This window comes from Geotrypetes seraphini, chromosome 16, assembly GCF_902459505.1.
Source record: "Geotrypetes seraphini chromosome 16, aGeoSer1.1, whole genome shotgun sequence".
Taxonomy (NCBI): Eukaryota; Metazoa; Chordata; class Amphibia; order Gymnophiona; family Dermophiidae; genus Geotrypetes; species Geotrypetes seraphini.
In genome coordinates, this window is record NC_047099.1 from 23,111,358 (window position 1) to 23,139,318 (window position 27,961).

Here is a 27,961-nt window from a genome sequence, read left to right on the forward strand (position 1 = left end):
AGCGCGGACTGTGATAATTAATCAGAAAACAAAAGCCAGAAATAATGATTTGCAGAGCGCCAGTGTGAAATACAGAATGACTGTGTCCCATCCCACGTTTTGGACTTCGAATGGGCTTCCCACAAAAGAAGGAAATAGAGTTTATTCCGCCTTTCCCAATGATGAGATGGGTCTTCTGATATCCAATGTTGCAAAATATACCTCTTACCCACCAAAAAAAGCCTTACAGATCAAAAGCCTATTTCTTCTGCCTTCTCTATTTTGTGCAGTCATAAGAACATAAGCAGTGCCTCTGCTGGGTCAGACCAGAGGTCCATCATGCCCAGCAATCCGCTCACGCGGCGGCCCATCAGGTCCAGGACCTGTATAGTAATCCTCTATCTATACCCTTCTATCCCCTTTTCCTTCAGGAAATCATCCAATCCCTTCTTGAACCCCCAAACCATACTCTGTCCTATCACCACCCTCCGGAAGCGCATTTCCAGGTGTCCACCAACCTTTGGGCGAAGAAGAACTTCCTAGCATCGGTTCTGAATCTGTCCCCTCTTCATTTTTCCGAATGCCCTCTCGTTCTTGTAGTCTTCGTATCCAAACGACAAAATCCACTGCACAACTTTACATTAAGTATAAAAATAACGGAAAATGCAGGGATGCGAGACGGGGCAAAGCTGTGCGTGGTCTTCAAATCGGGAATGAAAAGACTAGATCAATGCTTCTTAACCTAGCCAGTCGGGTTTTCAGGATATCCACAATGCCTACGAGAGGGATCTGCGCGGACTCTTTGGTATCAAAGGTGATATTACTCATGCATATTCATTGTGGATATCCTGAAAATCTGACTGTTACTCCTTAACCTATCTTTTTGCAGCCCTCATCATGGTGTCTTACTAATCAATAATAATAAAATGCTAGAGGCGCATGCGTTCTTAAAAATTCGTGAGCGCTGGCGCCCTGAGGTGTGCTTCTGTGCCAGTCCTCAGGGCGCCTGTGCCAAAGACACCAGCGATTCCGCCCTCCCGCTCCTCTTCAAAGCGGCCTGCTGAGGTTCGCCAGCCGCTGTAGCAAACCTCGCAAGCCGCTCTCCACCTGCAGAAGGAGTCGCCGTGTCACCTCCCGCCCTCACTCGCCACCGCTGCCGCTGATCCTCCTCTTCAGAGCAGCCTGCGATCGTGGCCGGCTTTAAAGAACTTCGCAGGCCGCTCTCCAGGTTCAGTAGCACGCTCCCTCTGACGCATGGGATCGCGTCAGAGGGAACGTGCTACCGAGTTAGAGAGCAGCCTGCGAGGTTCGCTAAAGCCGTCCACCATGATCGCAGGCTGCTTTGGTGAAGAGGAGCAGGCCAGAAGACGCCTGGATGTTGGGAGGGTAAGAAGGGAATCAATACCGGGAGCCAGGGGGAAAGGGGGCTGCTTTGGGGGGGAGGGGTGTGCTGGGGGGAGACAGACGGGGCCATGGAGAGTTAGGGAGAGGGAAAGGGGGCTGCTTTGGGGGGAGGGGTGTGCTGGGGGGAGACAGAAGGGGCCATGGAGAGATAGGGAGAGGGAAAGGGGGCTGCTTTGGGGGGAGGTGTGCTGGGGACAGACAGCTTTGCACGGGGGGGGGGAGACAGAAGAGGGCCATGGAGACAGTTAGGGAGAGGGAAAGGTGGCTGCTTTGGGGGGGAGGTGTGTCCTGGGGGCAGACAGCTTTGCTCGGGGGGGGGGGGGGGACAGAAGGATACAGATAGCGGCCAAGGAGAGAGAGATAAAGAAGCAGACAGACACATCTATTCTAGCACCCGTTAATGTAACGGGCTTAAAGACTAGTTTTCCATAAAAGGCTAGCTTCCTGTATACTATTTTTGATTCTAAAGGTAGCCAAGCATCCCTCCTAGCTCCCCTTGCCATCCATGGAGCAATGACTGGGGCTGCAGGAGAGTTGAGGGGGGAGGAAGCGACTGTGTGAAACTCACAGCCCTAAGTAAGCAGTGGTATTACTCATGGGGCTAGGGGTATAGTAAGAATATTGTTTTTATATGGCTAGTGCTCCCCAAGCCCCCAGTGTAGGCGTGAAGCATTGTGCATTTACAGAGAAATCGAAATAGTAACACAAAAGACAGAGAATGGAAAGACTCCCTCCTGCCACTGTTTCAGTGACTCAGAATCCTTTTGCCACTGCTTCCATACCAGGCCTACAATATAGCCACTCCCCCCCCCACTCACACACACATCAGCCCCCAAACCTCTATTACCGTGTCACCTCCTTGATCCACACCATTCAGGCGTCCCCTTCTGAATCCAGGTCTGTGCATTACCCATGCAGGGATGCTGCAGTGAGAAAGCAGACCGCAGAGGCCGGTCTGTGTTGCACCCTGCCAGGACAACTTTGCAGACTGAAGGTGGGCAAAGGGGAAGAGGAAAGGAGAGAGAGGCATGAGTTGTTTCTTTGGTTCCCCTGGCCCAGTTCTAACACGACTGATTCCACAGTACAAGAGCAAACTGTTCTTTCCTTTTCAAGAACAACAAAAGTCAGCACATTTGTGCCAAAAATATGACTCTGTCTTCCGCCACTATCCAAGTTTGCAAACATGCACAGCCTTTGGCACTTCTCTCCCTGGCAACCTGTTCCTAGAAACGCATGGTGGGGCGGGAGCTTCTTTGGCGCCAAGCCTCCACACACACAGAAACACTGCTATGTGGCCGAGGCGGAGCCTGCTACAGATTTAGCCAGGAATTTTAAAGGGGGAGGAGCTACACTGTCCTGGGACGGCTTCCAAATAGGCCATGCCCGGGACTTCCACAGAGCAGTAGGACAGGAACAGATCGTACTGTACTTTGGCTCAGCTCCCTGTTTGTTCATAGTCTGTCTCTGAACTGGCCACAAAAACGTTAACAAGTCCCAGATGTACACATACACAAGATTAGGACAATCTGTCTCATAAGAAGAGCAATTTCCTAAAACTGAGGACATCAACCCCCCCCCCAAACACACACACAGCTCTGCCAATGCACCCCAATCCTGCCCCCCCCCCCCCAGCACGCTCTGCTATTTTAAGACTGACACATCTAGGGCTCCACCTACACCCCTCACTCTTGCCCCAATATTCCCTCTGCTAATCCTGAATTGAGACACCAGAAAAATTATAACTCTGCCCATCCGAAAAAAAAACCCTCCCGGCTAATCCAACTGAGGATCCCCTCCCCAAACACATTACACTGCTGTCAGGTGAGAGACACACTCCCCATACACAGTCTCACCAACACAATTCACTCCCCCATACTATAACTATTCTGTGGCTCTCCCAGGCTCTTTGCTGGAGCATTGTAACATAGTAAAGGACAGCAGATAAAGACAAGAAGGGTCCATCCAGTCTGCCCTGTAATTACATGCGTTACAATTAAATGATTAAATTGTCTCTTCTCTTTGTTTTTTTTCTAAGCCATAGACCTTAGAAGTCCACCCGGTACAGTCCTTAGGTTCCAACTCCTGGAGTTGCCGTTGAAACTCATTCCAGCCTATCCAAACCATCTCCTTTGCGGGATTCAGACCGTGAAAGTTTGCCCATTCATATTCTAATTAGAGATCCTCTATCATTTTGTTTAATTCTGTCACCGTTTACCTCTCCACCACCTCCCTCGGGAGGGCATTCTAGGAATCCACCACCCTCTCCGTGAAAAAGAATTTCCTAGCATTACTCTCAAGTCTACTACCCCTCAACCTCAATGTATGTCCTCTAGTTTTACCGATTTCCCTTCTCTGGAAAAGATTTGGTCCTATATTAATACCTGTCAAATATTTAAATGTCTCTATCATATCACCCCTGTCCCTCCTCTCCTCCAGAGTATACATGTTGGGTCTTCTAGTCTCTTCTGTAGATTTCTTGGCGCAAACCTCCTACCATTTTACCTTGGACCGCTTCAAGCCTTTTTATATCCTTGGCCAGATACGGCCTCCAAAACTGAATTCAATACTCCAAGTGGGGCCTCACCAACAACCTATACAGGGGCATCATCACCTCCTTTCTTCTGCTGGTCATGCCTCTCTCTATAAAGCCTAGCATCATTCTGGCTACAGCCACCACCTTGTCACAGTGCTTCATCGCTTTCAGATCCTCAGACACTATATCACCCCCAAGGTCCCTCTCCCCATCCGATATCAGCCTCTCGCCTCCAAGCACACACATCCCCCTTGGATTTCTACTCCCCAAATGCATCACTCTATGAGCATCCGAGCTGTTATCACAGCGGCCGGCACTAAAAACGCTAGCGCGGCTTTGTATAGGAGGAGGTGAATAATCAAGATAAAGGTGTAAAGTCATACATTTCTTATGTGGAAGATCACTTTTTTTAAGTCAATAATGAGAATGCTACCTGCTTTAATCTAATCAAAGCATTAACTCTACATGGCATTACTCAACCTACGCTTTCAGAACAACATTGACAAACTTTCATGCTTTTTAATTTTCTCATATTAACTTTCCTCACTAATATATTCTTTAATTTCTGAAAATCAAAAGGGCTGAGACCTGTGTCTTGCTCTAGGTTTTTCTTACAAAATTATACTGATTTTTGAATTGGTATCCTGTCTCGTCTTTTGTTTTGACCAATTGTATCATTAGACCAATCCTCTTAGACCAACTGACACATTAGCTATTATGTATTTTCGACCAACTGTAAACATTAGACCAATTTTCTTTTAGACCATCCAACCCATTAGTCATCATGTATTTTAGACCAATTGTCAATCACGGTAGTCGAACGGTCATTAAACTAATTGGCTTTCAGACCAACTGACCATCATATATTTTAGACCGATTGTCAATTAGTTGACTTTTCATTAGATCAAGTAACCCGTTAGCTATTGTGTGTTTTAGACCAACTGTCCATTAAACAAACTGTCATTAAACCAATTGTATTTTAGACCAACTGTACCATTAAACCATTAGTGTAGCAATTTTCTTTTAGACCATCTAACCCATTAGTCATCATGTATTTTAGACCAATTGTCAATTAGTTGAACTTTCATTAGACCAACTGACCCATTAGCTACCATATATTTTAGACCAACTGTGCCATTAGACATAAGAACATAAGAATTGCCGCCGCTGGGTCAGACCAGTGGTCCATCATGCCCAGCAGTCCACTCATGCGGTTGCCTTCTAGTCAAAGACCAGCGCTCCAACCGAGACTAGCCCTACCAGCGCACGCTCTTGCTCACCAGGAACTTGTCTAACATAGTCTTGAATCCCTGGAGGGTGTTTTCCCCTACGACAGACTCCGGAAGAGCGTTCCAGTTTTCCACCACTCTCTGGGTGAAGAAGAACTTCTTTACGTTCGTACGGAATCTATCCCCTTTCAACTTTAGAGAATGCTCTCTCGTTCTCCCTATTAGACCAATTGTCTTTTAGACCTACTGACCCATTAGCCGTCATATAATTTAGGCCAACTGTCCATTAGACAAATTGTCATTAGACCAATTGTTGAGGATTCATTTAGGCCTGGCTTTTACAAAGCTGTGGTAGAGGTTTCTACCGTGGGCCAGTGAGGCAAGTGCTCCGACATTCACAGAATTCCTATGAACGTCGGAGCATTTACCTCGCCGGCCTGCGGTAGAAACCTCTGCCACAGCTTTGTAATAGGAGCCCTTGGGTTGCTATTCCACAACATAAAACATTTATCTGCCGGCACAAACATTCACGTTTTGTGTCCCATTTTAACCTGATGATATTTCAGATGTTTATTTTTCTAAAATGGATGTTTTAACCAGCATATCAATATCCATTCCTCCACGTTTCAGACATCAGCCTGGACGTCTCAGTTCTGATCTGTATGCCCTTTCTAAGTCTGCTTATCTGTAGGGTTTACCATATGGCTCCCGAAAAAGGAGGACGGATTGAGGCATCCGGGTTTTACTTCCGTTGCTTTCAAAGGAGTAAAACCCGGATGTCTCAATCCGTCCTCCTTTTTCAGGAGCCATATGGTAACTTAAAACAGATAGAAAACCGTCCTGCGCTATTAAGACAGAGGACTGAATACTGCCGCTATCCAGATTATGCCCCTGTACCTTCGTGAAGAATCTTCTCTTAACAAATTTAAATCAAATTTTAAAATTTTTTTTATTGAAAGATGCATTTGATCATTAATATCGTCTGCATACTATTACCAGCTTATTCGATTTTTAAAACCCTCCCTATTGTGCTTTCCACTCAGGGCTCCTTTTACGAGGCCGCGTCACGCGCTGGCCGAAAAACTACCGCCTGCTCAAGAGGAGGCGGCAGCGGCCAGCGTGGCTGGCGGTTTAGCGCACGCTATTACGCGCGTTATACCGCTAGCACGGCTTTGTAAAAGGAGCCCTTAATGTTTCTCTTTCCTTTCGATTATTATATGTCTCCCCCCTTCCCTATTATTTTATAAGACTGTCTTGGTTACTGTCTTTCTACATATTGTGTACCCCTGTTTATATTTAAAAAAAACTCTGTGGAGTGACGATGTTCCTAAATGGACTTTATTTGAACGTGTCAAAGTTCCAAAGGTACACTGAAATCATCCACATAAAATAATTCCATCCACATAAAAATAAATCATCCACATAAAATAATTCCATCCACATAAAAATAAATCATCCACATAAAATAATTCCATCCACATAAAAATAAATCATCCACATAAGAGCCTTAAAGGACCTAGTCCGCTAGGGATACAGGACCCAACACGGTCCGCGTTTCGACAAAAAGTCTTCTTCAGGGGTCCCTGGGGGTCCTATAAAGGTGAATACGTGGGAAACAAATGCAAGCAGTGTCTCACTTCCGGCTCACCACACAATTGTTTCCCCACGTATTCACCTTTATAGGACCCCCAGGGACCCCTGAAGAAGGCTTTTTGTCGAAACGCGGACCGTGTTGGTCCTGTATCCCTAGCGGACTAGGTCCTTTAAGGCTCTTATGTGGATGATTTACTTTTATGTGGATGAAATTATTTTATGTGGATGGAATTATTTTATGTGGATGTTTTCAGTGTACCTTTGGAACTTTGACACTTTCATATAAAGTCCATTTAGGAACATCATCACTTCACAGAGTTTTTTTGGTTTTCTCTGGATTTTCTTCTTTGTGGATATTTTGGGGTCAATTCCTTTTGTTTTTTCCCCTGTTTATATTAACCTTGTAAATATGTACACCGCTTAGATATTTGATAAGCAATCTATCAAATTTCAAATAAACTTGAAACTTGCTAAGGGAATTGGCACCAGAACTTATCTGGACATTTGAAGTCAGTCACCATCCAAACAGTGGCACTGAATATCTGGATATTTTTTGACCAATCACAGTTGGCATTTACAAAAACGCCGACTGCATCAGCTGAATATTGACCCGGGTACATTTATTATTCTGCGTAAGAGTTACTGGTTTTGAAACACATTTTCAATGGGTTGGTTGTATTTTATGCTTGTGATTGTTATATTTTGATATTTAATTTGTACACTGACATATATATAATTAGTAGGTTTATAAGAAGAAAGCAAGCCCCCTTACACTCATAAGAACATAAGCAATGCCTCCGCTGGGTCAGACCCGAGGTCCATCGGGCCCAGCAGTCCGCTCACACGGCGGTCCAACAGGTCCAGGACCTGTGCAGTAATCTTCTATTTATACCCCTCTATCCCCTTTTCCAGCAGGAAATTGTCCAATCCTTTCTTGAATCCCAGTACCGTACTCTGCCCTATTACGCTCTCTGGAAGCGCATTGGCTAAGGCTCTTAACATTTGCATCTCCTCTTCCTATAGGCTAAGGCTCTTTGCACCTGCATTGTGATGTCATAGAGCTTTATGGTTATAAAAACACAGAAACATGATGGCTGATAAAGGCCAAATGGTCCATCCGCAGCATCCTCTATCTCCTCCTCTCCCATAAGAACATAAGCAATGCCTCCGCTGGGTCAGACCCGAGGTCCATCGTGCCCAGCAGTTCGCTCACACGGCGGCCCAACAGGTCCAGGACCTGTGCAGTAATCCTCTATCTATACCCCTCTGTCCCCTTTTCCAACAGGAAATTGTCCAATCCTTTCTTGAACCCCAGTATCGTACTCTGCCCTATTACGCTCTCTGGAAGCGCATTGGCTAAGGCTCTTAACATTTGCATCTCCTCTTCCTATAGGCTAAGGCTCTTTGCACCTGCATTGTGATGTCATAGAGCTTTATGGTTATAAAAACACAGAAACATGATGGCTGATAAAGGCCAAATGGCCCATCCAGAGCATCCACTATCTCCTCCTCTCCCATAAGAACATAAGCAATGCCTCCGCTGGGTCAGACCCGAGGTCCATCGTGCCCAGCAGTCCGCTCACACGGCGGCCCAACAGGTCCAGGACCTGTGCAGTAATCCTCTATCTATACCCCTCTGTCCCCTTTTTCCAGCAGGAAATTGTCCAATCCTTTCTTGAACCCCAGTATCGTATTCTGTCCTATTACGCTGTCTGGAAGCGCATTCCAGGTGTCCACCACATGTTGGGTAAAGAAGAACTTCCTAGCATGCCAGCTAATGAATAGTTTGGGGTTCTTTTTTTTTTTTTCAGACTGGACAGCTCAATGGCCAACCAAAATGTATCCAATAATAGTAATAATAATCCATTTCTGCTTCATTTGATGTGATCTTGCCCAGTTGGTAGCCTCTGGGAGTCTGGAAGCACCTGTGTAGTTGTCTTATCCTTGCTGACCATCAACGCACCACCTGAGCCAAGAGATGAGTCCTTTGACCGATGAGCTGTTTAATCGCACTGGGCTGTAAACGCTGTTCTTGGAAACTGTGATCGACTGGGATTATTTTATTTTATCATTTTTAATTTTCCTGGATATATTTAATTTTTACAGTTTTCCTTCTCTTCTGTTTGATATTCTTTGATTTTATGCTTTGCTACTGATTTTGTAGTTCACATCTCTTGTATTTACAATACTTGTCTTTCTCTTCTCTCTTCAATATACAGTGTTTCCCCCAGTCATTCGTGGTATTCTCCGACCGGGACTTCCCGTGCTAAAGTCGGGCTTTACCAATCAGGAGCTGCGTGTCAAAGCAGCTCCTGATTGGTGAAGCCTGACTTTAGTGCAGGAAGAGGCGGTCGGAGCATACCGCGAGTGATTTCCTTCACCCGCCGGCGCTCCAGCTGCCCTCTCCTGCATGAGAGATCTGCATATAATGGAGGTGCCAGGCATGCAAATCTACTTTATGCATATTCATTAGGGCATCCTGAAAATCCGACTGGCCTGGTGGTCCTCCAGGACAGGGTTGGGAACCACAGCTCTAGACTGTGACAAGATAAATATATGAAAGCTCTTTATTAATATAATTCTTACATAGGACTCAACACAAGCTGTATTTTGGCTAACATGCCTTTATCAGGAGTCCATATCAGATTATTCCCCCCCCCCAAAAAAAAAAAAAAAAGATTATAAGAACATAAATAAAGATCTCTCTTGGTGAGTCAATGATGCGTTTATGTGCATTAATGCATCTGTTTTTTTGGAAATAATCTGATTGGACTCCTGATGAAAACACATTAGCCGAAAAGAGACAGACATACAAAGACACACACAAAGAGACAAACACACAAACAGACACACACACATGCTCAGAGACACACAAGTAGACAGACAAGAGACAGACACATGCGCAGAGACACACAAGTAGACACACAGCCGCAGACAGAGACAGACACACAGAGACACTCACAGACACAGAGACAGACACACACACAGACACAGAGACACACACAGACACAGACACAAAGAGACAGACACAGATACACCGAGACAGACACCGAGACAGCTTGTGTTGCGTCCTATGTATGAATTATACTAATAAAGAACTTTCATGTATTAGTTTATCAAAGCTAAATCAGAGTGGTTTGCCAGAAAACCAATAAACAACACAATTTGCAATACTAAACTACAGTAAACCTTGGTCTGCAAGTGTTCGGCAAGACAAGCAAAACATTTTATTAAATTTTAACTTGATATACAAGCAATGTCTTGCAATACGAGTACATACAGTATACACACATCACAACTGAGGCGATGGTTCTTCTCTCTCTGACGCTGCAGGAGTGTAGCGACTGTTCTAAACGAGCAAGGTCTTGCAATACAAGTACTTATAGCATTTTTAGGGTTGTGGAGCGAATCGTCTGCGTTTCCATTATTTCCTATGGGGAAATTCGCTTTGATATACGAGCACTTTGGATTACAAGCATGCTTCTGGAACGAATTATGCTCGCAAACCAAGGTTTTACTGTACATGGAGGGAAGAGTGTAAAGGGGCAGGAAATAGCCACGAGGTAAGGTATGAAGCAAGGCATATCTCATCAGAATGGAACAGGAAGTGTGTGCTCAGTGGTAAGGCCTAGTGTAGACAGAGGAGCTAAAGTTGTTCTCTTTAGAAGAAAAAGGGAGAGAAAGTACCACAAGACAGAACGTTCTACAGAATGAGAAGCTTACACTGCAGAAGTCATCAGAGGAGCCAGCCAATGACTGGGTTTGCCGTAAGGGCCAGAGTTAGACATGCTACAATTATATGAAGGATAAAATAAAAACTTATGATGTAAGGGATGAAGACTATGGCTGCTAGTGTGTGGTATTCAGTCTAGAATGGGCAGACCAGAGGATTCTTATGGGTCTCGCCTGGCCTTATATCCTGTGTCTCTCCCAGGCTTTTCCTGAATTTCTCAGAGCTGAAATTTACGAAGGGGCACCAAAACCTGCTGGCAGGTCTCGGTCATGGGCAACTGGCCCAGGGCACCACAGAGTTGAGGGCTGAAGGTAAAGGGAGAAAATCTTTTCCGTTGGTAAGGAATCCTGTTTTCAGCGAGCAGGAAGGGGGGGGGGACACCTGGAACTAGGGTTACCAAATGGCTCCAGAAAAAGGACAGACTGAGACATCTAGGTTTCACGTCCCCTGAAAGCAATGAAAGCAAAACGCAGATGTCTCAATCCGTCCTCCTTTTTCTGGATCCGTCCGGTAACTCTACCGGGGACAGATTTTCCTTGGAAATTGTAGAAACCAAAGCAGGTAGCATTCTAGCATGCATGGGTCGGGTATAAGGGGATTTTAGTGGCAGAGGAAAATAGCAGTTCTAGAAAGACCTGCAACAGCACAGTAGTCAGAAAAGAGAAAAAAAAAAACCCAGGCAGACTGGGTGGTTCTCTTCTGCTCACATCTTCCATGTTTCTCTATGTCCTGGCGCCACCTGCCGCTACCCTCCGAGAATCAAAGGAGCTCCGGCCCCTGAGCAAGCTGGGAAACTAACATCAGCTTCGTTAGAGGAATCAACAGCCAGGAAAAAGCCTACGCAGGCAGCTGCTCTGAAAGAGATGCAGAGGGAAGCCATACGCAGGCTTGAAATGCTACTATGAAAATTATTCACATGCATTATTCAACCGAGCTGCGGAGAGAAATCTGGAATATATCATTAACCAAAACCTGGAGAGATTCCCCAGAGAAATGCAGCGCCCTTAATTCTGCAGATCTCCCACTCTTGCCCAGTCTCTCCCAATCAAAGGTACCGAGAAGAGCTAGGATGTTCACACCACCGCCGCCGCTCACAGTACAAAAGAGAATATCCAAATTCTGGCATCACCTCAGTACAGAGAATGCAACCCTCCCTGCTACTCAGCATTTTGTGAAGCGACACCGCGCCCTGGAAAACCTTTGCAGCAACCCTTTGGGGCTGAAAAGGCAGCAATAAAAGCAGACAAAGGAAAGTCTGTAGCCGTGAACTAGAAACGGTCCCACGGCTCATCGTCGCATCGCTGGGTGCGATGTGCCATCAGAGGCTTGCACACAGAGGGCCAGATTCTCTAATATTGCCGGTAAAATCCGACGGGCCGCTGTAGAGTCCGCAAGTCTAACGATTCAAAAAAAAAAAAAGGCGAGCCATTCTCAAAGAACCCCGCGCAAGCATATGAGGTTCGCCAAATTTACACGTTGGGGACAGCGATTGGCACACGCGCAGAATAGTCCGCGGAAAGAGGCGCGGGAGATAGGATGGGCGCAGAGCTACATGCAAACACTATGTCGTTGGGTCAATAAAAGGCATGCCAGCGCTATTGGAGGGGAGATGCAATCGGCTTTCAACAAGACATGCCTTTAATATACACCATTAATGCACACGCTCGAGACAAGTGCTTTTGATATTTGTTTTACCATGACTTTAGTACTATAATTTAAGTGAAGAGTGCGTGCTGGGCTCCTTTTACTAAGGTGCGTAAGGGCCTCAAGGCGCGGAACAGCGCACGCTAGACCTTAACGCCAGCATCGAGCTGGTGTTATTCTAGAAGCATACCGCGCGGTTTAATTTTGCGCGTGCGCTAAAAACGCTTGCACACCTTAGTGAAAGGAGCCCTTTGTGTTTTTAAAAAATTTTTTATCATGAGCCACAGCTAGAAACACATGCCCGAGACACGCTTTCCATAGCATCGGCACCCCCAGACCAGTCAGTAATTTTTGGTCGCTAAAAGCCGGTGCTTCGTTTGGAGAATCATCTGGCACGATGAGAGAATCGTCCAGAGAATTTGTTTAAATATTAATGAGCTCGCTGTACTACATCTGCACGGCAGAGTCGGAGGCTGCTAGGACGGCTCGGAAAAGACCACGGTGAGCCGTTCCGATAATCAAGACGGTAAACTGCCGGCCCCACTACGCCGGCTGGAACCAGTTTAGCGGCCACCGTTAAAGGCGCGGTAAGTTTTGAGAAAGGTTGCAAGGCTAATGCACCGGAAGCGACGGAAACCCCCCCCCCCCCCCCCCCATCAGGACAATTCTATGAATCGACCCCTCAGTCTAGACACGCCGTTGCTGTGCATTGTGGGTGCCGTGTTTTAGGTTTGGGTTAATAATATATTCCAGATTTCTCTCCGATATGCGATGCCTGGTTGACCAATGCTTGTGAATAATTTCTAGTCTGCATATAGCATCTTGGTACCGAGCTTCTATTGTAGAATACTAGTACAGTGGTGCCTCGCATAACGAACGCCTCGCACAGCGAACGCTGCACACAACGAACTTCATGTCTTGATTCATACAACGAACTTCGTTTCACACAACGAAGTCGCCCGAGCTGCCGATGTATTGCATCCTTCCGCGCAGGCACTGCAGGCAGTCGTTAGTCACTGCGCTTAACTGCCCTCTCTCACAGCCCTTCGCCTGGCTCCCTGTGCAGTGGCGGACCGTCGGCTCGCCTCCTTTTATGGAGGGGCCCGGCGCCTACTGCTGATGCGTTGGGGGGGCGGAGCTACTCTCGCCGCTTCCCCGATGCTAGAAAAAAAAAAAAAGAAAAGTTAAGTCCCAGTTTTTGCCGCTGAGACTCTGCCCTCTCTCACTGACAATGCCCACTATCCGGATTCAGCTGAAGCAAACAGGATCAACGATCTTTACTCCGATACTCTTGTCCGTTATTTCCGGCAGATGTTGGAGAAAAGAGAAAAACAAACGACTTTGGACAGGTTTTTCATGAAACCATCGGCCAAAAAGCAGAAAATGGATGAAGATGTGCAAGATTCGGTAGACTCTACTTAGTCTGTCTTAAAATTTAAAAAATGTGTGTTTTTAAAAAAAAAAATTATGTTTTTAGATGTATCTAAATAAAAATAATAACAAAAAATTTATCTTTTTTTATGTCATCTTAGCATATTTTATGCTACAGAACGAATAATTTTTTTTAACATGTATTGTTATGGGAAAACGCGTTTCACATAACAAACTTTTCGCATAACAAACTTGCTCCTGGAACGAATTAAGTTCGTTGTGTGAGGCACCACTGTATATGTTGACAATCGCTGTGCCCATTTTTAGGTGTGTCCTATTAAACCATGTCAATGGCAGGCATATGCTGCCACACCTATGTATTATATTTATTACACCTATAGCCCCCATATCAGACATCTATGCGGATAACAACAATACATACATCAACAAACAGAACATGGCAGATCATTATAAAATAACAGCATACAGTAAACAACCTTAAACCTATACCTTAAAATAATTTAAACCAAGCAATTACAAAATGGCCTAATTTGAAAAGGCAAAGTACACTATACTGGGTCCATAAAGCCCAGTGACCAACAGTGGTCAACCCTGGTCAGAAGAACCTGGCAGAAACCCAGAGTTGAGACTGTGATGTCACAATGCCTCATTCCACCAATAAGAGCCAACCTCATCAGTGATGTCACAATGGCTCTAGATTGTCCTATACTTGGCTCACATAAGAATTGCCGATACTGGGACAGACTGAAGGTCCATCAAGCCCTAAGTATTCGGTTTCCAACAGCGGCCAATCCAGGTTACAAGTACCTGGTAAGATCCCAAGGAGTAAAACAGATTTTATGCTGCTTATTTTAGGAATAAGTAGTGGATTTCCCCAAGTCCATCTTATGGTTAAACAATTTTTTATTGGTTTTCAAATGAAAGTACAAACACCCAGACCAAACAAGCCTAACACAAAATTTGCACAACAAGCAAGAGTAAACAGCTTATACCCCCCCTACCCACCACAGTAAGAAAGGGGACCACATCTCCCCGGATAAAACTCCAAATGTCAGACAAACAAGAGACATAATTGTGCATTACAACAATTCCAACACAAGAAAGAAAGCTAACACCTCAATGAACCAAGCTGTAAGAATCCCACCACCCCACCCCCCCAATCCCAACTGCCACAGTAGCAAAACTCGGAAAACTACAAACTCTGCGAGTCTTCCGAGATACAGCTATCAAATTCCAGGAATCTGGAAGACTAGTATACCCCAACCCATTGAAAGCAGAGAGAGAGAGAGGGAGAAAAAAAAACAAAAAAACCCCACCCTCCCCTCACGCGCCCCCAACAGTCCCACCCACCCTCCCAAGTCCATCTTAATAATGGCCTAAGGACTTTTCTTTTAGGAAATTATCCAAACATTTTTTAAACCCTGCTAAGGAAGAAGCATAACAAGTACGCTGGGTCTCTAAGGAAGAGGAGGGGACAGTAGATGGCATGGTTAGGCCGTATGGTCTTTATCTGTCCCCATTTTTCTATGTTATAAATTCATGGGATAGACACAGGGAATGCCTAAGGAGAAAGAAGATGGAAACACAACACGGCTGTTCCGGTGTTATCATGGGTAGGAGTAGTGGGAACGACTTCGACAATCTGTGTCCTGCAAATGGCGAGAGACAGGTGAAGCTTCACCTACTCCAGTGGTAGTATTCAAATCTAGACTAAAAGCCCACTTTTTCGAGACTGCTTTTAAGCCCTAATTCCCACTCGCTTGTAAAGCACTCATGCCTGTTTTATCATTCCCTCTCTGAGACACTCCTTGACCCTCCTATCTATCCTGTTTGTCTGTTTTAATTAGGTTGTAAGCTCTAATGAGCAGGGACTGTCTCTCGAATGTTTAATGTACAGAGCTGCAAACGTTTAGTAACCTTATAGAAATGATAAGTAGTAGTAGTAGTATAAGAAGCACCCTCTCCCCCTCCTGTTTTCAGCTGATGACATCACAGGCATGCATAAGGAAGGAGAATAGAATTGTCCCCAGCTAATGACATCACAATATACTTTCCTGCACTCTTTCTTCCATGTGTTTCAAATATGATGTCATCATCACAGGAAGCCATTTCCTGTACATCCAGGGGGAGAGGGGAAGATTTTTGTTTAAAAATAATACAGGGTCTTAATGGCAGCGGAATTATAACTACAGAGAAGCACAAAACGATATTTAAATCAGAGTGAGAAGTGATCCCTCCTCAATCTCCTCTTCCAAGGTCTTCACTATCTTCCTATCACAGTCCCTTAGGGCCTCTCTCTGTGGAACATCTGGAGAAAGGGCGAAGGTGATGCATTAAAAAAAAAAAAACGAAAGACTTCAAAAAGTGTAATTCACCATATACTTCACGGAAACTCCGCAGCTCCTCTCGTCCAGCTCTTCCCCAAGGCATGGTCTACTTCCCGCAGAACCCTCAACAGAATACTTCTAAGTCTCCTAGCCACAAAAAAATCTGCAATGCCAACGCGTTTTCCACTCCTTTCCAGGTGTAAAAACTTGGAATGACCTTACTGAAATGACCAGGACGGAACCTAGCCACACCAAATTCCGAAAGAAACTGAAAACTCATCTATCTTAACACCTAATCACTTGTATCCTCTTCTCCTCCTGTATCTTCCTGCCCTCCATTGTCCTCCCTACCCTCTTCTACCCCCTTCCTCTGTAATGTTGCCAAGAGCTTGTTATAGGTATGTGCGACGCACAAATGGAAGAAATAAATAAATAAAAGATACCGACAGAAAGATATGGCCAAAGAAGAATGAAAGAGAAAATCTAGCCTCAGACCGAACAGGCCTGAAACTATTCTACTAACTGAGAAGAATTAATCAATGGCAAACCTCTTGGACCCTGATGGAAACTGCTTCCTGGCACAGACCCAACTCCCTTTTCTGCAGGGGATATCTGCACCCCCAACAGCTTCCACTGGGTCCCTATATTCTGTGGTACCACAGCATACTTACAGGGATCAGGAAATGGCCTATTTAATTCACCACAGGTGTTATTTTATCATCTTCATGGATACATATTCTGTTATATAGCATGGCTTTGCTCACTGCTCCCCCAGTCCCCACCCCGAGCCGGACAAAAGTCTAAACGTGGACTGCCTGCCGGTGACACGTTACGAGGCCCCAGAACCACAGTCCAAAGCTGTACGAGGACAAAGTCCTCTCTTTTCTTCCTCACCACCCGAGTCTGTCTTCTTCTCCAAAATGCCAGTCTACATAAGAAGATAAGAATTGCTGCTGCTGGGTCCATCGTGCCCAGCAGTCCGCTCACGCAGCAGCCCTTGGGTCAAAGTCCAGCGCCCTAACTGAGACTAGCCCTACCTATGTACATTCTGGTTCAGCAGGAACTTGTCTAACTTTGACTTGAATCCCTGGAGGGTGTTTTCCCCTATGACAGACTCCAGAAGAGCGTTCCAGTTTTCTACCACTTTCTGGGTGAAGAAGAACTTCCTTACGTTCGTACTGAATCTATCCCTTTTTAACTTTAGAGAGTGCCCTCTCGTTCTCCCTACCTTGGAGAGGGTGAACAACCTGTCCTTATCTACTAAGTCTATCCCCTTCAGTACCTTGAATGTTTCGATCATGTCCCCTCTCAATCTCCTCCACTTGAGTGGTACTACCTCAGTCGCCTGTCCACAGGAGCTGTTTCAGGGTATGAACCACCCAGAAACGTCAAGATCTTGTAGGACACCATGCAGTTCATGCAATGAAAAAAACTGTCCAGAGCAGGCGATTCTAGACAACAGAGGAAGCCTCAAGGAATAGAAAAAGCTTGAAATCAAGAGCACACACAGGTAATGGGGGCTCTGGGCAAAGAAGGGTCAGGGATTGTTGTGGAAATGAGAAACAAGAGGTTCGGGGGCAGATGCAGGAAAAGGCCCACTACTTACTGAGCCTTTCCTGGGTCCCAGCTTGCTTGCCTGAGGCGATTACAAGCCTCTTTTGGAAGTACCACAGGTCTTAGGTTTTCCTCCGAAGGAAAAAAGATATTTCATCATTCAAACACGTCTAGTGTTTCCTGCTCTCTGATGCTATCTAAGCTCCTGTTATATAATCGGAGCAGACAGCCGCCACAGTTACTTAATACTGGTTAGCAGCAGTGACATGGGAAAAACAGGGCCATGAGGTATGCATGGTCCGCAGGAATTAGTTTCCAGTTATGCCCAAGTAACTCAAGAGTAGGGTCTTTACAGATACAAAAGTAAAAACAAAACAAAACAAGAAATGCCAACAGAATCCCTATCCCACACCTTTTTCCCCCCCCAGGAACTAAAAACTTCCCTTCCCCAGAATTCAGTTCTTGTGCATGACAGTGAATAAAGAGAGCTCCCGCTCCTGGGGTGGGAGTTCTCTTAATTCACTGCCATACACAAGAAATGAATTAAGGATTCTTAACAAACAAAAAAGAAAGGGAGGGGGAGGGAAAGCTAGGGGTCAGCTAATCAAAAACAAGAAGAGAGACTGCTAATAAAGGAAAAGCAGAGCAGAGACCATGCCTGGCCAGCTTCACAAGTTAGGGGGTGAGAGGAGAGATAGGGAAGGGATCAGTGAGGGCACACATATGAGCGTCACTATTTCCATGCTCCCTAATGCATAGACACAATTACGGTATCTGTTTTTTTAGTCTGCGCATGTTGAGGAAGGTCAGATCACTATTCCATCAAGAACATTTCTCAGTGTTAGTACAATCCTCTGTGCTTTCTCAGCTAGATTATTGTAGCTCAGTTTATCTGGGCATTAAGCAGAGCAGTCTAAAACGAATTCAGTTAATATAGAATACGGCAGCTAAGCTTATTTTGGGAAACGAAAGTATGATCATGTTTCCCCTTTGTTGATAAAGCTTCACTGGCTCCCAGTTCGCTTTAGGATCCATGCATAATCTTCAAGCTTCTCTATGGAATATTTGATCCTTTTGTCCCCTGATGTTGGAATACCCTTAGACTTTGCCATTTGAGAAACACACAAAGATATAAGTTAGCCTTCCCTTCCTTTAAGGGAATTAAATCTGCTGGGAAACTCAGTCGATCTTTTGTTTTCAAGTTTGTGGAGATCTGGAATGAACTTCCCGACTCTATTAGGCTTTTAGGCCAGCTGCAATTATTTCATAAATTCCTGAAAACTTGTTGTTCTTGCAATTTTTAAATGGTTTAACTACAGCCTCAAGGAAATGATAATATTATAGTCATTTTTCTTATGCTTTTCTTATGTACTTTAGTTTTTAATTAGTTCTTCCTTCTCTTATATTTTCTGCTATGTACTTTAGTCTTAATTATATGTGAACCGAGTCAAGCTCCACTGGGAGATGACCCGGTATATAAACCAAAGATTAGATTAGATTACCTTAGCCTACCTCTCCTTTCTTGCTCAAAAAATGAGTAGAGGGGACCTCTCAGTACCCTGACATCATCTAGTGTGTCTTCCTTCCCCGCCCCTTATAGACTGTAATCTCTGTCACTCAAAGCCCAAATAATGAAATTAGGACTGTCTTATTTTGGTCACACCATCAGAAGAGAGAGATCACTGAAGGCCATCACATTCGGGAAGACTGAAGGAACCTGGCAAAGAAGGCAACCTGCAATCAGATGGCTGGAACCATGGGGATGATGCTGGCGGACCTTTCCGGGCTAGCACAAAACCAACTTCTTTTTAGATCTGCAATTTAATCTAGTCACCTAACGACAACATCAGTCCTCACACCCATCCCCCATACCCATTCTGTGAAGAAGGCTACTGTTAGGTGGTACATACACCTCCCAAAGTTATATCCTCCCTTAGAACCCAGATAGTTTTCAACTTTCCCATGTTCTCCTAGCATTAATGAAAGGCTTTCAATTAAAACTAGTGGTAATATAGTAACCGACGATTAAACGGGTTACACAGTCTCAGGAGCATCAGAACAGCCAGCAATGCCATGATCTTGGGGGGCCCTGTTCTTCTGCAGGCATTTCATGCTTATCACACATCTCACCTTTAGCAGATCAGGGAATGTCATGAAGGGCAACAGGTGATCTTATTCTCATTCATGAGATCTGGTTAGTCTGAAGTTCACCTATTTTCATAACAGGCACTGGTGGGGGGGGCATCAAAACAGCCAGCAGTGCCATGATCTTGTGGGGGCTGGAGAGCCGCCCCCCTATTCTTCTGCAGGCATTTCAGGCTTATTACACATCTCACCTTTAGCAGATCACGGAATGTCACGAAGGGCAACAGGTGATTTTATTCCATTCATGAGATCCCGACAGTCTGACCTTCACCTATTTTCATAACAGGCACTGGTGGGAGCAGTGCCATGATCTGGGGGGGGGGGGGGCTGGAGAGCCGCCCCCTCTTCTTCTGCAGGCATTTCAGGCTTATTACACATCTCACCTTTAGCAGATCACGGAATGTCACGAAGGGCAACAGGTGATCTTATTCCCATTCATGAGATCTGGCTAGCCTGACATTCACCTATTTTCAGAACAGCCAGCAGGGCCATGATCTTGTGGGGGCTGTAGAGCCGCCCCCCTCCTGTTCTTCTGCTGGCATTTCAGGCTTATCACACATCTCACCTTTTAGCAGATCACGGAATGTCACGAATCTTATTCCGTTCATGAGCTCCGGATGGTCTGACGTTCACCTGTTTCCATAGCAGACACCGGTGGGGGGGCTAAGTTGACAGCAGGGGAGCCAACTTTTACAAATGATTGGGGGTGGGGGGTGCTAAAACCCAATGGAAATGACCTCTCCCGGGACACAATGAATTTGTCCAATATTGGGGGTGCTCAAGCACCCCCCCCCCCCCCCGAGCTGGCTCCTATGCCAAGGGGTCTTCCCACCCCAAACCACATCAGACATAGCAACTACAGACCCCTCCCCCCCAAACCTCATCTAGTGGGGAACAGCAAAGTGGGTGGGATTTATGGCAAGCATTAAAAGCGAGAGACTAGACGTGGGAGGGGGGAGTACAGCATCGGTACTCACCGCGATCGCCCCCTCCGCTTCCCTTCCGACCGCTTTCGCCAGCAGCCGGGGATGCGGCTCCATGCACGGCCCCGCGTGAGGCCGCGCGCCACCCCCCCCTCCCTTTCACGCTCCCATTGGCCGCCGGGGGCCGCACCTCCTCGCGGGAGCCGGCTTCCGCTTAGCTGATTGGCCGGCGGGGCTCTGCACGTGCGTCGCCAGCGGAGCTCGTGCCGGACCGCCGGGCGCCTTCGGAGGCTCTCTGCGCAGTCGCAGCAGACACCGGAAATGCCTTATTAGTCATGGAGGGAGAGGAGCATGGACAGTCCCCCCCCCCCCCTATTAGCAATCCCCAAATGTTGATGAGTCCAGAGAACGAATTCATGGGAGGGGGGAGTTATATTTGCTCAGACATCACCCTAATGCTGGTGACTTTGAACCTTGCATTGCCCCCTACCGACATCTCTTCTGCCCCTTCATGAGCATATCAATTCAGACTCCCCCTTTGTCCTACTATGCGATTCCACCTCATCAGCCCCCCCCCCCTTCCCCAATTCCTTACACGAGCACTTGTTCTGGCTCCCGTGTGTCTGTCATAATTCGATTGTAAGCTCTTCGGAGCAGGGACTGTCTCATGCGTGTACAATGTGCAGCGCTGCGTGAATTCTTGCTGCGTTGAGGTTGCAGGACCAAGCCAGGAAATATTTGCGATTGAAATAGATCATGTAGCAAAACCGTCAGAAAGGATTTTCCAGTCGTTGGTCTTTTTTTTAATTTTTTTTTTTTTCTTCAATTTACTTGATTTATCCAACCGTATGACGTTTTTTCCCCAGAAAAGCAAAGGGTTGGGGGCCACTGAAAGAAAATGAAACGACTAAAGCGCACTTTGAGAAAATGTCTGTATTTTTTTAATTGTATAGAACAAAATAGGTCTCTACATGCCTTTTTTGTTGTTTATTTTTTAGCTTTCTCAAATGGAGTTTATTTATTTTAATTTAGTAGGGTTTATGGACTACGTTTTTGAAGAAATCTCCCAGAGGCAATAAGCAATTTAACTAGTAAAAAAAAATACATTCAAATAGCAGTACATGTTCTAATATAGTATGTTATGGTGCTAATGCAACACTCTTTGAAACATATTAATAGCACAATATAAGTGGAGGTGGGACATATACAGAGAAGTCCAAATAAACAACAAAAGGCCCACAGGACAAGAACCCACGAATTCAAAATGACCCACAAAAAAAGTGGGAACGGACAATGGACACTCTCCCCCAAAAATGTACCACAGTTGAAGTTTGTTACTTTCTATTGGAATAAACAAGTCTGTTTTTACTTCTTATTATTTTCTCTTTTTTTTTTTTTTTTTGTGCCTATTGTCCATTCCCACTTCTTTTTGTGGGTGACATATACAGAGAATACAGAATAACAGGGCATTTAGTAGAATATAAGGGTGACACTTATGGAACAATTGCATATGGATTCAGAAAACCTGCCACCAATGTCAGTCCTTCTGTGACTAGATCATTGCTTCTTGCCTTAAGGGCTTTCTTTTATTAGGTGAAGACTTTTTTTATTCCAATGTAGTGGCTACTCTGGAGAAGGCTGGCGGTTTTCACATCGTGCGATTTCCTGCACATCACAGGCATAGTTTGGGGCGAGCAGTGGTGTCCCCCAGATGTTGCAGGCCCTAATGCTAACTTGGGTCCCCTGACCCTGCTGCCAGATGACTTTGCCCCTCACTAAAGTAAGCTATGGAATTACCCAGAAGATCTACATAAAGTGGATGGGAGAACTACTGCCTTAATGTGGCCCTGGGATGGAGGGCAAAACTAAGCAATTGTGAGGACAGAGATTGAGAGTGGGGGGGATCTCAAAGACTTCAGAGAAGGGAGACCCTAGAGCAGGGCTGCCCAAGTCCAGTCCTCGAGATCTACTGGCAGGCCAGGTTTTCAGGATATCCACAATGAATATGCATGAGAGAGATTTGCCTGCACTGCCTTCTTGGTATGCATATCTCTCTCTCATGCATATTCATTGTGGATATCCTGAAAACCTGGCCTGCCAGTAGATCTCAAGGACTGGACTTGAGCAACCCTGCCTTAGAGCCTGGGAGCAAGACACCTGTGCAGAAGCTGTTAGCTCTTTGTGGAGAAGTCACCTCTCTTAGGGTTACCAGATTTTCCAAACGGGGGTCAAGGGCCGCAATCCAGTCGTGTTTTCAGAATTTCCTCAATGAATATGCATGAGATCTATTAGCATACAATGAAAGCAGTGCATGCAAATAGATCTCATGCATATTCATTGGGGAAATCCTAAAAACCCGACTGGATTGCAGCCCTCGAGGAGGGACTTTGACACCCCTGTCCTAGACTCACCCATTACGCCCCAGTCCTGTCCCAAACTCGCGCTAGCCCTGTCCCAGCCCTCCCTTCCCCGCCTGCTCTCATCGGGCAGCATGGAGGTGACATGATGACATCACGCATGACATCATCGCATGACATCTGCGCAGGCGTGGATGCCATCCTGCCAGACGGTGATTTGTTGGAAGCTTTTCAACACCTGGAGAAAGTGCCAGGTTTTGAAAAGCCGTCCGGACCCCCAGCCATGTTCGGGGAAATCCGGACGTCTGGTAACCCCACCTAAGCTGCCACTGACTGGTGAAGGCAGATGTGCTAATGCTGGTCACTTGTTCTGTGTCCTATCACGTATCTGCACTTCTCCCTCCGTATTCGCGGTGGTTAGGGGCGGAACAGACCCGCGAATACAGAAAAACCGCGAACAACTTTTTATATGTTATTCGCAGGGGTTTTGTAACAGTAGTATTGAAATTGCGAATAACAAAAATACAGCTTCTTTCTTCCCAAAGACCCGAGGGCAGGGAGGCAATGGAGAAATCATCCTCTTCTCGCTAGTAAAGCACAAAGAAAAGAAGCAGGGGGAAGCCCAGCGAAGGAAATTCCCCGGGGCGGAGACTGCGCGCTTGCGCAATTCTAGGCAGCCGCAGCCTTCCTTCTTCAGAATTGGCATTACTATTACTTCATTATATTTTCCTCACGGGACGTAATAGACGACCCTTTGCTCCTCCTGCTTTATAAGTGCACAACTAGCTGTAGCGCTGCTTCTGTCTGCACACTTTATTTTCACTGAAAAAGGCCCAAGGCAGAAGAGCTTACAAGAGCTTGCCACACTTTTTATTTATTTAGTGTTTGGGGGGGTTAATTTGCAGTTTGGCAAAATAACCGCGTACTTTTGTTTAATCGCACCTGAAGCTGGGAAGCAGCGTTTTTCTGTGTGAAAGCTGGGAAGCGACAAAATTTTTATCAGTACTGTACTTTACTAGGGGGAAGGAGCCAGCATGCCAAAAATGGTGAATAAGCGGAACTGCGAGTGCTGAAACTGCGAATACGGAGGGAGAAGTGTATATTTCTCATATTACTAATATGCCTTTCCAAGTAGAAACTTGTATATGTTGATAGTGATGTAGACAGAGGCATAGGGTGAGCATGTCAATGTCAGCATAGCTATCGCTAGCATTCAGCATTTTCAGTTGGCATTACTAATGTCAGCAAAGGCCTATGGGAAATTATATCAATCTGACTCTGGCATGTGAATGCAGATGGACCCTGAGTGTAGGTAGACTGTTTCATATAACCGAAAAAGACGGTTTTAAGTAGCCCTGATTGAATCATGATTAGCTAAAAGGTGTTAATGTGTTAATGTCTGATTAAGAGGGTGCTTAGGACAATGGGTCCAGGTGCACAGATAACTAAAGTTAATCAGAAACTATTGTCAGAGACAGACTGGAAATACATATATGACTACAGCCTATTTTTCTCCTGTCTACGAAGGAGGGGGGAGATTTAACTTCTATTGAAGCTCAATAGATTCTGGTTTTTAGAATAAGTTTCCAAACTATAAAAGCCCCCTCGCAGCATCACCCCCCTCTCTTGGCTCTTGGCACTCTGGTCCTCTCTTGTTTCTCTTGAGCTCTCTCTTTCTCTGTCTATCCTTCTCTTTATCTATGGAACACGAAGCTTGGACCATCACCCCATCCCCCTTTTCTCTCTCTCTGCCTTTCCCTGGAACTTCGGGCTTCTATGTCTCTCTTTTCCTCTGAACTCTGTAAGGCAGGGAAACTGCGTTGTTCTCTCATTAATTATAATGCTTAATTGTAATGCTTATAAATATTGCTTTTCTGTAAGCCTATTTCTATAATATACTCTTTATGCAATCACCTCTGGCTGTGCCTTTTTGATTCTACTTCCTGGTGAATCTTCAGTGAGGGAACTGAACCTGGGACCTGGCGTGTGTAAGGGCGCTCTCAAGTGACCTCACCAACCATATATTGTGGGGGCCACTAACAAACCTTACAGTCAACACCCACTTATAGTTCGCCCCCATATGCAGTGGCGTACCATGTTGGTAGAGGCACCAGCACCCCACCTCCTCTCCCTCCCCTGCCTCTTTCTACTCCTCCCCTCAACACGCGTACGCCCCTTTCCCTTCCCCCATGCCTCTAGTTGTTGTTGCAGCGGTCAACCACGTGCTCCTTGCGACCTCAGTCGGCTCTCCCACTGACGTCACTTCTGGGTACCGTGCATAGGAATTGACGTCAGTGGGAGAGCCAACGGGGGTCGCGAGGAGCGTATGGTTGACCACCTCGAGCAACAACTTCAGCTAGAGGTCCGGGGGAAGGGAAAGGAGGGGCGCACGTGGTAGGGGGGATCGGGGGAAGGGCGCCTCTCACCCTCACTATGCCACTGTCCACATAGGCATCAAAAACAAAGCAATTTGAGGAAACGGTGAGCTTAATTTGCTTTGTGCTCCCCAGACGATAATATGCTACCCCTAATGGTTCACACTTGCAATGCTAATCCTTCCTGGAGGGTTAGGGTTGGCAATAGGAGCATTATTCTTCCTTTCTTATTATGTCTTACCCTCATTTATTGAATTACCTGTAAACCGTGCCAAGCTCTATCTTTATGGAGAGGATGCAATATACAAACTTAAGGTTTAGTTTAAGTTCTTGTGTAAATGTTTGGTTACATATGAGAGTAACAAGTATATTTTTGTTGATCCGTCTCAGTTGAAAGGCTTCCTACAAGATAAACCCAAATTAGACAAATTGCCTATTACTGCAGAGGTTGATAAGAAGTGACAAAGAAAGGAAAATAGATTTGCTGCCTGCTTGTTAGAAGCTATAATTTCATTTTCTTTCTATATATGTGATTTTTCGGGTGTTATAGTCCCAGTAATGTGGGCTTGAAATTGAAAAGTTTATTTTCTTTTATTGTAATAATTTCTTTTTCACATTTATGTGTATGTCTAGTTTTATTTGTTGTAATATATGAATAAATTTTTAAATTTTTAAAAAATTTTTTTGCTTTGTGCGCCCTACCCCACCAGGCTATAATATGCTACCCCTAGTGGTTCAGCCTTGCAAAGCTAATCCTTCCTGGAGGGGAGCATGAGACCAACATCAAGCTGGCCTCATGCAACCTACTAATGGGTAAGGGAAGCCCCCACAAGAGTCTCTAGGCCTCCTCAGTGATGTTCCAGGTGTGGGTGAGGAGGCAAAGGCTACAGCAACTTTAGTCCCTAGTAACACCCGTATGTATCTTCTTGCCCTGCTGAGCTTAGTAGTAGCCGTAGCACTCCCACAGGCAACCCAGGTCAGGTGCGCATTATGTCTGCGGTGATCTGTTCAGCACCCACCAGTTAAAGCTAAAAAATATATTTCGTAGAGGGCAACCAGAAATAAAGAGGCTGCCAAGCATCAATGCAGCCTCTTTGCCCTACAATCAGTTTGTCTGAAATCCACAGAAGTGCCAGTTTGGCAACGCACTCTCCCCCCCCCCAAAAAAAAAAAGGTTCCACCCTCTCACCTCATCCCCCCAACAGGGGATGGGTTCCCAGTTCTAAACAAACCACGACGACACATTAGAATTCTTGAAGAACATTTATTATACATCACTGGCCGAGTCCCTCCTGCCATTCTCCAGTCAATCTCAGCTGAAGGATACTTGTAACAGCCTCACCAGTGCTTAAATAGAGGGTGAGGGGGGTAGAGATAAAACAGGGGTACCGGCCCCCCAAGTCAAAAGCCACACTCTAAAAACAAGCTACAGTGTGCATCCTTGGCTCCTTCTGAAGCCAACAGGAATTTCTTTTCCCAAGGGGACACTGAATACATTCCAATGTAGGGCTTCTATCCCTACAGTTAACCCCCTACTATCGACCCCCCCTTTGATCTACACTACCTCTCACTGACAATTTAAACACTGGTTGGGGCCCTTGACCTGTCCCAGAATATAATGCCAGTTTCAGTGATATCAGCAAAGTGATCCCAGTGAGAGGGGGGTTGGGGGGGGGTTCAGAAAATGAATTACAGAGCCAACATATCACAGAGGGATGGTAGCAACAATCGAGGTGGGGGGCACAATTTTACACCCCAAGTTTCCCTCCTTTAAGGGCTAGGGATTATGGGTAGCAGCCAAAGGCATCTCCCTACCAAATGCCCCTCCCAAAATGTCTACCTTATCTTTATGCCACAGTTGAGCCCCTTGACTTTTCTTTTTCCTCGGATAAGGACCCCCACTCCTCAGTGGCATCTTCTTCAATGCCTGTTTCTTTTTGCACAACACAGGTTTATGCTTTTGTGCCATCACACAATTGTTCCCAGTTCTCCATAGAAAGCTAAAAACTGGAATAGTACAAGGAGTTTGGGGTGGGGGACAGAGTTTTTTTTTCTAATTAGAGAATTAGGAAAGAGGTTGGGAGAGTCTCAGGGATCACACAGCCACCGGTTCAAGACTTTGTGCTAGAAGTGAATGTATAATGAATTATGGTTTAATGAATTAGCACAACAGGGGACATTGCAGCAAGGCTGACCCTTTCCAGGGTGATCCTCCCCACCAGCTGGGACCTACTGCCAACTCAATACAAGCCAAGGCCAGAGTCTCTCATTACAGTCAGCGTGAGACTGTCACTGTGAGACGAGGCTGGGCCCTATACCACTCTGTGCTGTGAGTGCGAGTCTAGTCCACGGTATCTCTGTATGGTTAGACTGAGACTAGGCTACAGGTTGAGGGTTTAACCGCTCTGTGCTGTCAGTAAGTATGCTTAAGCCACACTGTCTCCATGCTATCAGAGTGAGGCCAGGCCGCAGTCTCTTGTGCTGCAGATTTGCTGTAAAGGGCTGAGAGTTTATAGATGGTTCGAGTCCTTCCAACCTACAACACACTATACAGTATATGCATACATGTCACATGCCAAATGCCACTTCTAGTAAACTGACACACCTACAGAATATGCATCATGGGGCATGGTCACATTTCTATCTTCACATGAGAACAATAATATCACCTGTCTCTCCAGGAGCCCCTTTCCATGCTAGGAAGAAGAGCAGACATCTTACTTCTTTGTACCCCCCCCCCCCCCCCAAAAAAAAAAAAAAAGCCTCTGCCCCG

The 27,961-nt window shown here is 45.7% G+C and overlaps 1 protein-coding gene across 6 annotated transcripts in view; it reads right to left on the bottom strand.

The window, feature by feature from the left end:
* PER1 (period circadian regulator 1) overlaps positions 1-20,606 on the bottom strand; it is a 52,116-nt gene extending 31,510 nt beyond the window's left edge. For 3 of the 6 annotated variants that reach the window (XM_033924432.1, XM_033924424.1, XM_033924427.1), the window contains exon 1: positions 2,231-2,483. The gene's annotated coding sequence lies outside the window, so the exon portion shown is untranslated. Of the gene's footprint in view, positions 1-2,230; positions 2,487-20,098; positions 20,223-20,510 lie in introns of those variants that run through there. The other 3 variants (XM_033924425.1, XM_033924429.1, XM_033924433.1) reach the window with 3 other exon arrangements.
* Between the last annotated feature and the right edge of the window lie 7,355 nt (positions 20,607-27,961).